Genomic DNA, 13162 nt, shown 5'->3' with positions numbered 1-13162 from the left:
TTAGTGTCTGAGCTGGGATTAGTTAGTGGAAATCTTGTTGCTACACCTCTTGAGTTCAATCACAAACTCACCTCAGTAGCAATTGACAAATTCATGAACAAGGGAGTAGCCTCTACAGATGCACAGGTTGAGGATCCAGACATCTATCAGAGATTGGTAGGCAGATTGCTATACTTGACTATAACAAGGTCAGATATTGCCTTTGTTGTTCAAGTACTTAGTCAACACATGCATGTTCCCAAGTAGTCACATATTGAAGCAGTTGTATGTGTGATTAAATATGTCAAGGGCACTGCAAAACTGGGACTGTTTATGCCAGCAAAAAGTGATAAGCAACTAGTTGCCTACTATGATTAAGATTGGGGATCATGTGTGGAGACACAAAAGTCTATCACTGATTATATAGCTAAGTTTGGTGGCGCTTTAATCTCGGGGAAATCCAAGAAGCAGAGCACAGTTTCTAAGAGTTCTGCTGAATCAGAATTCAGAAGCATGGCAGCTACTGTTGCTGAGGTCACTTGGCTAGTTGGGTTGTTTGGAGAGCTAGGAGTTACAGTGAACACTCCTGTGCAGTTGTTCTGTGATAGCAAAGCTGCTATACAGATTGCAGCACACCCCATATTTCATAAGAGGACAAAATACTTTGACATTAATTGTCATTTTGTAAGGAAAAAAATTTAGGGTGGTCAAATTTAGACTCAACATATTGGGACCAAGGAACAGCCATCTGATCTGCTTACCAAAAGCCTATGCTAATCACAACATGAGTACTTGATTGATAAGCTGGGAATGAAGAACCTCTTCCATCTCTCAGTTTGAGGGGGAGTGTTGAGAAATATGTATATTGTAGAGGTTAGTTAGGTGGTTAGAAGTTAGTTAGTGGGTTGGTGTACAACTGTCAACAGCTATTACTTTATTCTTAAGAAGTTAGTAGTTAGTAGTTAGTGATCTGCCTCTCCAATGGCAGTGCCTCTTTAACACGAGATATTATGCCACTTTTTAACCTTTAGAAACCGTAACATCACTCGATCAGATGCTTGGTATTTTATTTCTATCCAACTTGATTACGTTCATAGTGCATACTGTCATACGGAAGTTTCCACTACACAAACAAAGAAGTGTTAAAATTCTTTATTTGAACCGAACATATCAAAGTAACCAAAATAAAACAAGATTAAAAAGAAAAATATAAAATCATACTGAATTTGATAAGGTTTGATATTGGTATAAGGATAGAAATTTAAGAATCAGATATAAAAATACCAAATTGAATCATTTCAAGAACATATCGAACTGACATATGAACACCCATAACATAACTATAACTGGTTTGGGATTAAAACATAGTAGTAACTATCGTTATACATGGTGTTCGTGAACTGCTGTATTATGTTTTAATTTTTCAAAGGTGGAGACAACAACATTTTGCTATGAACAATGTAGAAATACTACAATTTCGAGTAGGTATTACACGAGTAAATGGCTGCCTAAGGTCATCTTCAACCATAACACCAAATTTCACACCAAAATGGTGTAACATCAAATTTACTCCAATCATTACACCATTTTTTACATCAACTTCTCTCTCTTCTATATTATATTATTATCTTCTATTTATTTTTAATTTTTTATTTCCTTCAAACTAATACTATCTTTTTTCTTTTTTCCATATTCATTATATATAATTCACATTCACCACTTATATAATCATTTATTACAAAATTATTTTAAAGGATAAATCAATTAAAAGTGAAATCATTGATAAAAGATAATTAAATAAATATTAATCATAGTCAAATTTAATTTAAGTACCACATAAATATTTAACTTTCACCTCTATTCTCCCATAAATGCTCGATTAATGCATTACGAAGTGCGAAATGCGCATCTTTATCCTTAATTTTTTTGTGTCGAGCTAAAAATTATTCAACATTAGATATCTTACATTTGCATTTTTTATTTTTAAATAATGGTTATATCTCTTTTTATACAATTATAATAATAATAACATTAACTTATAATTTTATATAAATATAATATATACAAAAATTAATATATCAAAAAATAGGATATAAAATTAAAATTATAAAGATTATAAAAATTACTTATATACATAATATATGATAAATTAAAAATCTAAAAAATAAAAAGATTGAATAAAATAATAATAAACTAAATTTGAAGTGATAATTCATGTTTTATAATGATGCAAGATTTAGTATTGTATTGGAATAAAAAAAATATCATTTCTTGCATCAAATTTAGATTTGGTGCAAGAAATGGTACTGAGATAGGTGCAAGCGTGATTGGTGATATAAAAGTGTAGAAGCCGAAGAAGAAGTGAAAGGAAGAGTTGTAATGAGGTACGGTAGTTCGCTGGGGTCCACTACTAAAGCAAGGGGCACGTGGCAGTCATAATTGTCGCCAATAATTATTAACGCCGTGACCCCTCTTCACATTTAATTACCGCTACCGAACTTTTCTGTCTACTTTTCACTGTCAAAGATGCCCCCATTCGGTTAGCGTCGGTGGGCTGAATATACATAATCGGGCTTGCATCTTTTTTATATATTCCTTTCAACTAGTATCATGATTCGACGTTTAGTGCCCGTTTGGACATAAAATTTGATGGAAGATTTTTCTAAATTTTTTATTTTTTTTAAAATCAGCGTTTGTTCATAAAATTTTCAATTTTTACTTAAAAATACATTTTAAAAATTTTCGAAAATTTAAAAAACTGCAAAAAGCTGTTTTTCAAAATTTTGACTCACAAAACTTCAAAAACAACACAATTCTAAATTTCAAATACCATTTTCACTTGAAAAAAATTTTCACAATTTTTTCGAATTTTACAATTCTTATGTCCAAACGCCTACTTAATTTGCGTAAGAACTGCTAAACGACCTTCAAACGTTGAGTGTTACGCCTGTTTATGGTGTATAATCGGACGCCTAGAATGTATATCTCACAAGATTAAGCACCGCGAATAAATATTAGGACATTTTACAAGTACCTTGCCCAAGGATGAATCACAAAAAAACCTGTTAAAACACTAGTATCAATCACCACTTTTTATTCTCTTGGAATATTCTTTCTTCCTTTTTATTTACTACGTCTATAATATATAGTGCATCCATGAAATTCTTTTTGTATGGCAACATATTTGCTCCTTTGCATGGGTGTTTTTGAGTATTGTTAAGAAACACATTAAGGAGTATGTTAAATTTTGGTCGAACACTCGTGGTTTTGCCAAAAAAGAAAAAAATAATAAAAAAAGGGGGGGGGGGGGGATCTTCTCATCTTTGTGCAGACTACGTGGTTAGATTTGGTTGCTTTGACTTCTGCTCGAGTTGCTTTTTATTTATTATTAAAGGAGGAAAAGAAAAGTTGTGCCTTTTTTATTCTTTCTCTTTGCTACTTATTAAGCTTTAATAAATACTCACTTTATTTGCTTTTATTTATCTACTATTTTAAAAATAAATTTTTATTTTTATTTATCCACTATATTAAATTAAGAGAAAGATAATTTTTTTTTCTGTTTACCCTTATATTAACTACTCATTTGCCAAATCATTCCCAAGACTTTTAAAAATACTATCATTATTATGGATAATTATAAAATACACACTTCATTTATTTTTTCTTAAAGAAATGCAAAATCAAAAGTAGACAATTAAAAGTGAATGGAGGGAGTATATGTATTTCATAATTAATATGGTTACGACTTACGAGTGGTCATTTTTTTTTCCTGCTCAAGTGGAAAAAAATTAACGGATAGTAAGTATGCATAATTTGCCGGAATTTGTGACGTGATTACATCTTTTCGGTAGGACGAATGACATAATTTCTTATTCATTAATCATTATGTCTTAATTTAATCCACAAATTACAAAATTATCAAATTCCTTAATTAACTCATTAGAAAGAGTAGCCTCTATATGTCTCAATTATTACTCTCTGACCGTGGTGCAACCCGTTATTACCATGTTTTAACGGTAAAAAAAGAAATAAGAAGAGCTAGTTGTGACTTTCCAACGGTTATGTTTTTAACCTTTTATTATTGCCAATCTAACGGTTGATTAATAGAAGGTTTTTCGACATCTTCAATGATTTATAGTTGGTGTTATCCACCTCCCGCATTCATCGCTTGAACTCAAGCATAGCAAGTGATTTAAGCGATTCCAGGATCTAACCGTTGATGATTTTACCAAAAGTGCATATAGTTAAGTTAAAATTCAGTAGTGATCATCTCAACTTATGAATTTTTCTGATTTTGATTTATAAGCATTTTTTATTATTTTACCCATTAAATGTTTAAATAATATAAAAATAAATTATTTTTAAGTTGATTTGAACAACGTATAATTAACTTAACAAACACCCTCAACTTAAATTCACTTATTTAACTTCAGTTGGTGTTGGTGATGTAAACCATACTGACCTGTTTAATTACTTAATTGTACATCAATTAATTAATTATTTAAAAATCAAAGTTCGTTGGTGTTAAGTAACATAAACACATGCATGAAGCAAATTAGCAAAATAAGAATGACAAGTTCCACAAGTTTAAGTTTGGCAACAACAATTATGATATGACCCTTTCATGAGTGTGGTACCAACCAACCATAGGATATATCAAATTAATTAGGATTTAGCACGCCCCTATATACAAGATGGTTCCTTCATTTTCACGACTCGTTTATTATGTATATGAGATTTGTGCATGCTATTACTCTATTTGCATGTGATTGCCACAATGCCATGACAGTCTCCTAAATTTTGGGGGTTGGTTGTATTGGCCTTTTGTCACTAACACATATTTTTCGCATAATTTCTGTCCCCATGTCTTTACTTCTCTCTTTCACTTTTCACTTTCCCCTTTACATTTTCCTTTTTCTCCTGAGCTTTCGCTTTAGCTCTTTCGTCCTCTTACCTCTCCCACAACTATCATATGCATTAACGTATATAGTTAGTTTTGCCCTTTAATTTTTAATTAATAATTAATTGAAATTATAGTAAACCGTAGGTCGGATTTACATGACCGAATCTCTTCATAGAAAATTATACTATGCATGGTAAAAATGATACTGTTTACTGAAACTCTTCATAGTAAACATACTTTTTTTTTTCTAAGGAAAATTATTGTATACTAACGGCACAAAAATGAGATGGAAGGTTCAAATTTGTCATAGAAGGAGCAGTAGTAAAATACTGATTTGCTCGGTGACACCTGATTCGATCTCTATATATATATATGCTATAACCGGTTAACATAAGAGATACCTTTACTTTACTGGCAAAGCAAGTTCAAATGCTTAAATTTTTACATTTTTAATCCCTTTATAATAATTTCTAGCTTCATCATGGCTAAAATGGTTAACCATTCATCTTCTTGCCCTATGATGTTGGTCGAATAATTTCTTGTAAAATTTAATAGAGAGAATCAAACATAGCAAAGTGAAAACATTTACCAAGAACAAATTAAAACCCCTACTCTGGAATAGACCGTTGAAACTTAGCTAGCGTTTAGCCATAGATTCCTAAATTTGTTTTGAAAAATCTAATTTTGGTGAAGTTTGATTTGAAGATGAAAATGTGTTTGGACATCAGTTTTCAAAACATATTTCACTTTTTTTTTAAAAAAAACATGAAACATGACTTATACTCACAAGTTCTAAAAACTATCACAAATACCCAACAGAACCTTTATTAATAACATTCATTATATTATCGCAAACCATAGTCCTGAACATAGTATAAAATTATTATTTTTATAATGAACTACATAATACACTATCAGATGACCGAGAAGACGAAACAACATTGTTACAAAATAATAAATGATGGACTCTTTTATAAAATACAAAAGTTTGGGGCAATTTTTAAAAAATGTAAAGGGTTGTTTGGTATGAGGTATAAGAAGGTATAAGGGTGGTATAAAAATTTAATACCACCTTAATACTATGTTTGGTTAGCAAACCAGGTATAAGTTATCTTGGTATTAATTTTAACACTAGGATAACTTATACCTTATAGAAGGTGGGGTAATTAGCACCGGTATAACTTAACCTTCTTCTTAGAAATTATGCAATTGTCATTCTTAATACAACATACCAAACAATGAATAAACAACAATCCCAGCATAATTAATTCCAGCATAACTTATCCCAATAACTTATCACAATATAACTTATACCGGCATAACTTATACCGATATAAATCGTATTCCAACCAAACGACCCTTAATAATAATATTTTGGGCCAAAACCAACTATTGGGATTTGGGTTTTACGAATTTGCTAAAATATAGATAAAATCTATGGCCAAACATGTATTTGCCAAAAACCCAAATATATTTTGGCAAAATATATGACCAAGCGGATCCTTAGCTTGGTAATGAAAAGTTTAGAGCTTAATGAGGAATAGTGAAGAATGGGAGCAGCATGGAGACAGAAGAATCAAGTATGGGGACCTTAGATCTCCAGTACGAGAGAGGTATGGGGGAACTTATTTTTCCTCCGAAGAGATCACAAAAGTGATTGGTCATTGCTAAGTTGGTCCTATTCCATGCTTCAACTTCTTTGCTTCTTCTTTAAGAATTTCCAGAGGCGATCTTATTAGTCATATAATATACTAGTAGGATATATATATAGGTTCAAATTATTTTCATTCCTCAACGTAACGTGGCTCTCTTGGTACCAAAGAAGGCCTGTTTACATAAAAAAAAATTGTGACTCAAAGTTGAATAACTTTGTACTATTTTGTCGAGCAATACCACTTGAGTATGTCCAGCTTTTATCCTTTTGTTGATGATAGGGACATTGCCAGATCCCCTGTAACATGAGTTTCTGTTACACTATTTGTTTTGTTTCACATAGTTCTAGCTTTTTCTGTCCTTGCAACATTTTGTCCTTTAATTTTTATTTTTTGATTTTTTTGTATCGCAAACCGTGGGTAGATTATGAACTCAATATTAGTCGTAAATTATACTATTTAATTATTTTGTATATTTAATAAATTCAGCCACCTTGGTAGCTTTTTCTTAAGAGAGAAGCCATAAATTTTCTTCCGACGAGCAAAAAAGTCAATTTGTTAAGCTCCCGTTCGAACATAAGATTTGGGAGTTTTTTTTTTTTTTTTTTAATTTTGTTTTCAAATATCTGTTTTTTATTTATTTATAGATTTTAACTATTTTTGGTAGATTTTGAAAATAAAATCTTCAAATCCCAAAAACAGTTCTGAGTAGTTTTTGAAGTTTTCTACTCATAAAACATCAAATTCTTTTCAAGTATAATGCATGTCCAAACAAAATTTTAACTTTCAAAAATTATTTTTCATCTCATCTTCAAAAACTTATTTTTTCAAGTTTCAACCAAATTTATGTCCAAACCTAGCTAAGAATACATGTAGTTAATTAAATGCATGCATATTTTATTATTTCTCACACAAACCACCTGATAGGTTATGTGACCTGTTATGTTTTGATGATCTAACAAACTTGAAGAACAGATGGGGAACCTATTCCACATCCTCAAGTGCTCAAGAACAACAAGTCTCAAGTCGGGGACATGTCTCAACAATTCAGAGTCAAAGAAACGACAAAGAGAACTGACATCAGTTCCCTTGCTGACTGTACTTAGTCAACTCCTCATAGGCTGTAAAGCTGCTGCAACTGTCCTCTGCACACACGCAACACCATAAACAGTGTAGCGGTCACTTTATGGTGAATGCCTTTGTACCAAATATGTTTGCATCCTCCAAGTGACATCACTTGGGTAATATTAACACGAAGCAAAGCAAAAATAAGTCACTTGCACATTCTAGAATCGATTAAGCTTTCTCTCAAGTGTGTCAATCTTGTAAGTGACTCTCAAGGCTTCAAAAACAAAGAACAACATAACGAAGGACAAGTTTCCTGTATTGAGTCATTACATGTCCTTAGTTGTGTTGCACCTTTGTTCAAGTGATTTACTTGTAATTCCTACTTAGCTTAGTTAATAGGCATTAAGTAGGAAACCGTTTGTAAAACCATAAACCTTGTGTTTGTGTCTTGGCTAGAGTTAGTCAAGTTGTAAGCGTTGTAATATAGTTATTGTAAAGGGGCTTATAATAGAGTTATTACAAGTTTGTGAGGATTTTAAGAGTTTAATTCCTAGGTTACAATAGTTTGTAATTTGAAGTTTGCTCAATAGTGCAGTTGAAATCTTGCGAGTATAGGTCGTGGTTTTTAATCCCGTGAGCTGAGAGTTTTCCACGTACAACTCTATTGTGTTATTTACTTACTATTGTGTGTGTGTGTTCTGTGGGAACTAATAGAGAACCTCGTTCTCTATATAGTTTAGTGGATCCTTAGTTTCTATCAATTGTTATCAGAGCAAGTTCTTTCTATTAGGCTAACACCTAGAAAGGATCCTCATGGCTGCTCTACCAAACTTTGAAGAAGGTCAGTCTACCTACAGACTACCAAGGTTCGATGGACACTATTACGGATGGTGGAAGACTAGGATGCACGAATTCATCATGGCTGAAGATTCAGAGCTCTGAGATGTTATCTGTGATGGTCCTTTCATTTCTATGAAGACCATTGGTGAACCAGCAGTGACAATTCCCAAAACAAGAAAGGAATACAACGATATTGATTGCAAGTCTATAGAGAAGAATTTTCGAGCAAAAAAGATCCTCATATGTGGCATTGGACAAGACGAATACAATATGATTTCTGCCTGTCAATCTGCCAAAGAAATCTAGGAAGCTCTCCAAACAGCACATGAAGGGATAACTCAAGTCAAGCAGTCGAAGATTGATATGCTAACCACTGAGTATGAACGCTTCAGGATGAAGGATGATGAGTCCATTTAGGACATGCACACTCGCTTCACCTCTATCATCAATGAGCTTCATTCTCTGGGAGAGATTATTCCAAGGAACAAACTTGTGAGGAAAATACTCAGTGCATTACCTGGTTCTTGGGAAAGTAAAGTTAATGCTATCACAGAGGCAAAGGATCTGCAAAAGCTGACCATTGATGAACTTATTGGCAATCTGAAGACTTATGAGATACAGAAGAAGAAGGATCATGAGAGAAGAGAGCCCAAAAGGGAGAATAACCTGGTCCTCAAGACAGACAACAACGACTTAAGTGGTGAGGATGTTGATATGGCCTATTTAACAAAAAGAGTTTAGAAGATGGTTCACAGAAATGAAGGTATTCCAAAGAGGGGCAGCTCCAGCAAGCCAAAAGGCTATGACTTATGTTATAAGTGCGGGAATCGAGGACATTTAATCAAGGATTGCCCTCTCCACAATCAAAACCAGTACAAACACAAAAAAGATAAAGCAGCCAAGAGGAACCCGATTCTTGAAAAAGTTCAAGAGAAAAGATGTTGTTGATAATGTTGTGAAACATACTCTTGATGAATGGGTATACTCTTCCAACAAATCTGGAGAAGATGATGAGCAAGGTGATAGCTCTATAATGGCAGTAGAAAGTGAAGTAGCTAAGTATGACTCCATTTTTGCCCTAATGGAAAAATCAGATGAGGATGAAGAAGATGACGATGATGATGAGGTAAACTTTCTAGATGTTCAATGAAATTTGAAGTCCTATTCTCAAAAGAAGTTTATATCTTATCTAATGTTCTAATTGATGCATATCACAATCTCATTAACGATAAGAATGTGCTAATTATGGAACTAGGAGAAAAACAATATGAGAGAGATGATCTAGTGGTTGTTGTGGTTGATCTAAAAGAGACCATTGAGAGTTTAAAAAGGAAAAAGACATCTTAACTGAAAGAATTGCAAACATAGAGCATGAGAGAAATGACTTATTAGTAGTAGTTGTAGACCTAAAGGAAATAATTGAGGAACTAATAAGGGAACGTAGGCATGTGATCACTCAAAAGGGAAAGGAAGTTGCAAGTGAGGCATACCTTAGGCTTGAAAATGAGCAAAAATCAGTGAAATCTAGTCTGTGTCTAAACTTGAGAGAACAGAAAACTTCAGAAAGATCTAGGTAGAGTTAAGAATAACCTAGAAAAATCCCTTAAGTGGATGTGGTCCTCTAATGCAATCATTGCTATGTATAAGAACAATGGGGGGAATATGCAGGGAATTGGGTTCCAAAGGGAAAAAACTCTTTATAACCCCCATGCAAGTACGTTACTGTCCCTGATAAATGGCTCTGTACTCACTGCGGTAACACTGGACATTTTAAAGAAACATGTAAAGCTAGATTTCAGTCCCAACAAAAAATAAAGTTTTTGTTTAAAAACAACTACTGCTAAAAACCTGGTCCATCGTATAAAAAACGTGTGATGCTTGCTTGGACAAAAAGATCCTTGATTCACCCTTTTTCTCATCACAAGGGAACCAAACTTGCTTGGGTTCCTAAGTCTAATGCTTGGTTCTCTTGTGCAGGGAGTAGTGAAAGGAAGCAGCCAAATATGGTATATGGATAGTGGCATCTCGAAACATATGATTGGAAGCACTAATGATTTCCTTTCACTCAAAGCCCTGCAATGAGGGAGTGTGTCCTTTGGCAATGGTAGGAAGAATTGGGAAGTCTCTTGCTCACTCAATCGAAAATATGTATTATATGAATGGCTTGAAGTACAACTTACTGAGTGTTTCTCAAATCTGCGACAAAGGCAACAAGGTGGAATTTGTGTCAAAAATCTGAACAGTCACAAACCTTGTGACTGGTGAAGTGATCTTGATGGCAAAAAGATATCTATGTTGCTGATTTTGAGTCCCTACATAATGGGGATCTCATATGTCTGAGTGTTGTGGATAATGACGCTGAATTGTTACATGGAAGATTGAGCCATGTAAGTTTTACATTGGCGAACAAGTTGGTCAAGAAGGACCTGGTTCGTGGACTTCCTAAGTCAAGATTCAAAGATCACAAAGTGTATAATGCATGTGTAAAAGAAAAGCAGATCATGTCCTCCTTCAAATCCAAAAAGGGAGTAAGCACCTCAAAGCCACTTGATCTTCTCCATATGGATCTATGTAGACCTCTGAGAGTGCCAATTAGATGAGGAAGGAAGTACATCTTCGTCATAGTGGATGACTACTTAAGATTCACATGGACCCTATTCATCATAACCAAAGATGAGACTTTCCCAATATTTGTTGCTTTTGTGAAGAACATCCAAGTAAAGATGAGCCATAATGTTGTGAGTATAAGATCTTATCATGGCATATAATTTAACAATGCAAGGTTTGATAAATTATGTGCTGAAAATGGTATAAGTCATAATTTTTAGCTCAAGAACACCCCAATAAAACGGTGTTGTGGAGAGGAAAAATAGGATTATTGAAGACATGGCTATGATAATGCTGATTGACAGTGGTATTGCAAAAGGTTTCTGGGCAGAAGCAGTTAACACTGCATGCTACTTGGTGAACAGGTGCATGATCAGGTCCATCCTGAACAAAACCCCGTATGAACTACTAAACAGGAAAAACTCAAGCTAACACACTTAAGGACATTTGGTTGCAAATGTTTTGTCCTCAACAATGGTAAGAAAGCTTTGGTAAAATTTGATGCCAAAAGTGATGAAGGAATATTTCTTGGATATTCATCACAAAGAAAAGCTTACAAGGTGTACAACAAAAGAACTCAATGTGTTGAGGAAAGCATATGTGTGATCTTTGACGAATCATACCACCTATTTGGAAGATGTTGCACAAGATAAGGCTGATCAAGATAGAGAGCTATCAAATGTCCCTGGTGAAGTAATTGATATGGTAAATGGAAAGGCCAACATGATGAGTCATGTCAAGGAATCAAATAACCATGGCACAGCTGAATCTCTAGCTAATGTAGAGGAACCTGGTCCCTCAATCACAATAACTGAACCAAGGAACAGAGTTGTGGATACTGTGCAAGGAACCCCAGATGCTGAGGTGAGAAGCAGGACTTATGAATCATATCCAGAAGAACCTGGATTCTCTCATAATAAGATTCAGGTGTCCAACTTGAAGCATAAGCGTTCATATCCTCTTCAGGATATGATCATTCCTCTTGACTCAGGGATTCAAACTAGATCAAAGTCAAGAAACTATCTTACCTTCTTAGCCTTTCTCTCTCAAATTGAGCCAAGAAATATCAAGGAAGCATTGAAAGATGCTGACTGGAATACTGCCATGCAAGATGAACTCCATCAATTTGAGAGGAACATAGTTCAAGGATACAATCAAGAGAAGGGATTGACTATGATAAAACTTTGCTCCAATTGCTCGAATGAAGGCCATCATTATCCTTATTGCCTTTGCATCTCATATGGAATTCAAACTATTCCAAATAGATGTCAAAAGTTCATTTCTGAATGGTTTTCTAAAAGAAGAAGTCTTCGTTAAACAACCATCTGACTTCGAATGCTATGAGCATCCTGAGCATGTTTTTAAACTTGAAAAGGTTTTATATGGGCTGAAGCAGGCGCCTCGTACATGGTATGAAATGTTGTCCAAATTTCTCTTAGAAAATGGCTTTACAAGAGGAAAAATTGACAATACCTTATTTCTGATGAAATTGGGGAGGAACCTGCTCATTGTGCAAGTCTATATTGACGACATCATCTTCAGTAAAACAAATGACTCACTGTGCGATGAATTTGCAAAGCTCATGGGAAGCAGGCTTGAGATGAGCATGACAGGGAATTAAATTTCTTCTTAGGTCTACAAGTTAAACAAAGTCAAAGGGGCACAATGATTAGTCTACAGAAGTACAAAGAGCTTCTAAATAGATTTGAAATGGAAAGTTCAAAGGTTATTGATACCCTATTGCCACTGCCACTCGTCTGGACATAGATGAACCTGGTTCTTCTATGAACGAGACCATGTATAGAGGTATCATTGGGTCACTCTTATATCTCACAACAAGTAGACCATATATCATTATCAGAGTGGTACTGTGTACCAGGTTTCAATCTATTCCAAATGAATCTTATCTGAAGGCATCTCAAAGGTACGCAAGACATGGTTCTCTACTATCCCTCAGGAGACAATTTCGACCTGATCGGGTATGCTGGCGCTGATTATACTGGTTATCTAGTGGATAGGAAAAGCACTTCTAGCATGACACACTTTTTGGGATCGTGTCTAATTCATGGGGTACAATAAAACAAAACTCGGTGGCTCTTTCAACTACAGAAGC

The sequence above is a fragment of the Nicotiana tabacum genome, chromosome 3, assembly GCF_000715075.1.
Source record: "Nicotiana tabacum cultivar K326 chromosome 3, ASM71507v2, whole genome shotgun sequence".
Taxonomy (NCBI): Eukaryota; Viridiplantae; Streptophyta; class Magnoliopsida; order Solanales; family Solanaceae; genus Nicotiana; species Nicotiana tabacum.
This window is presented reverse-complemented; position numbering follows the sequence as displayed.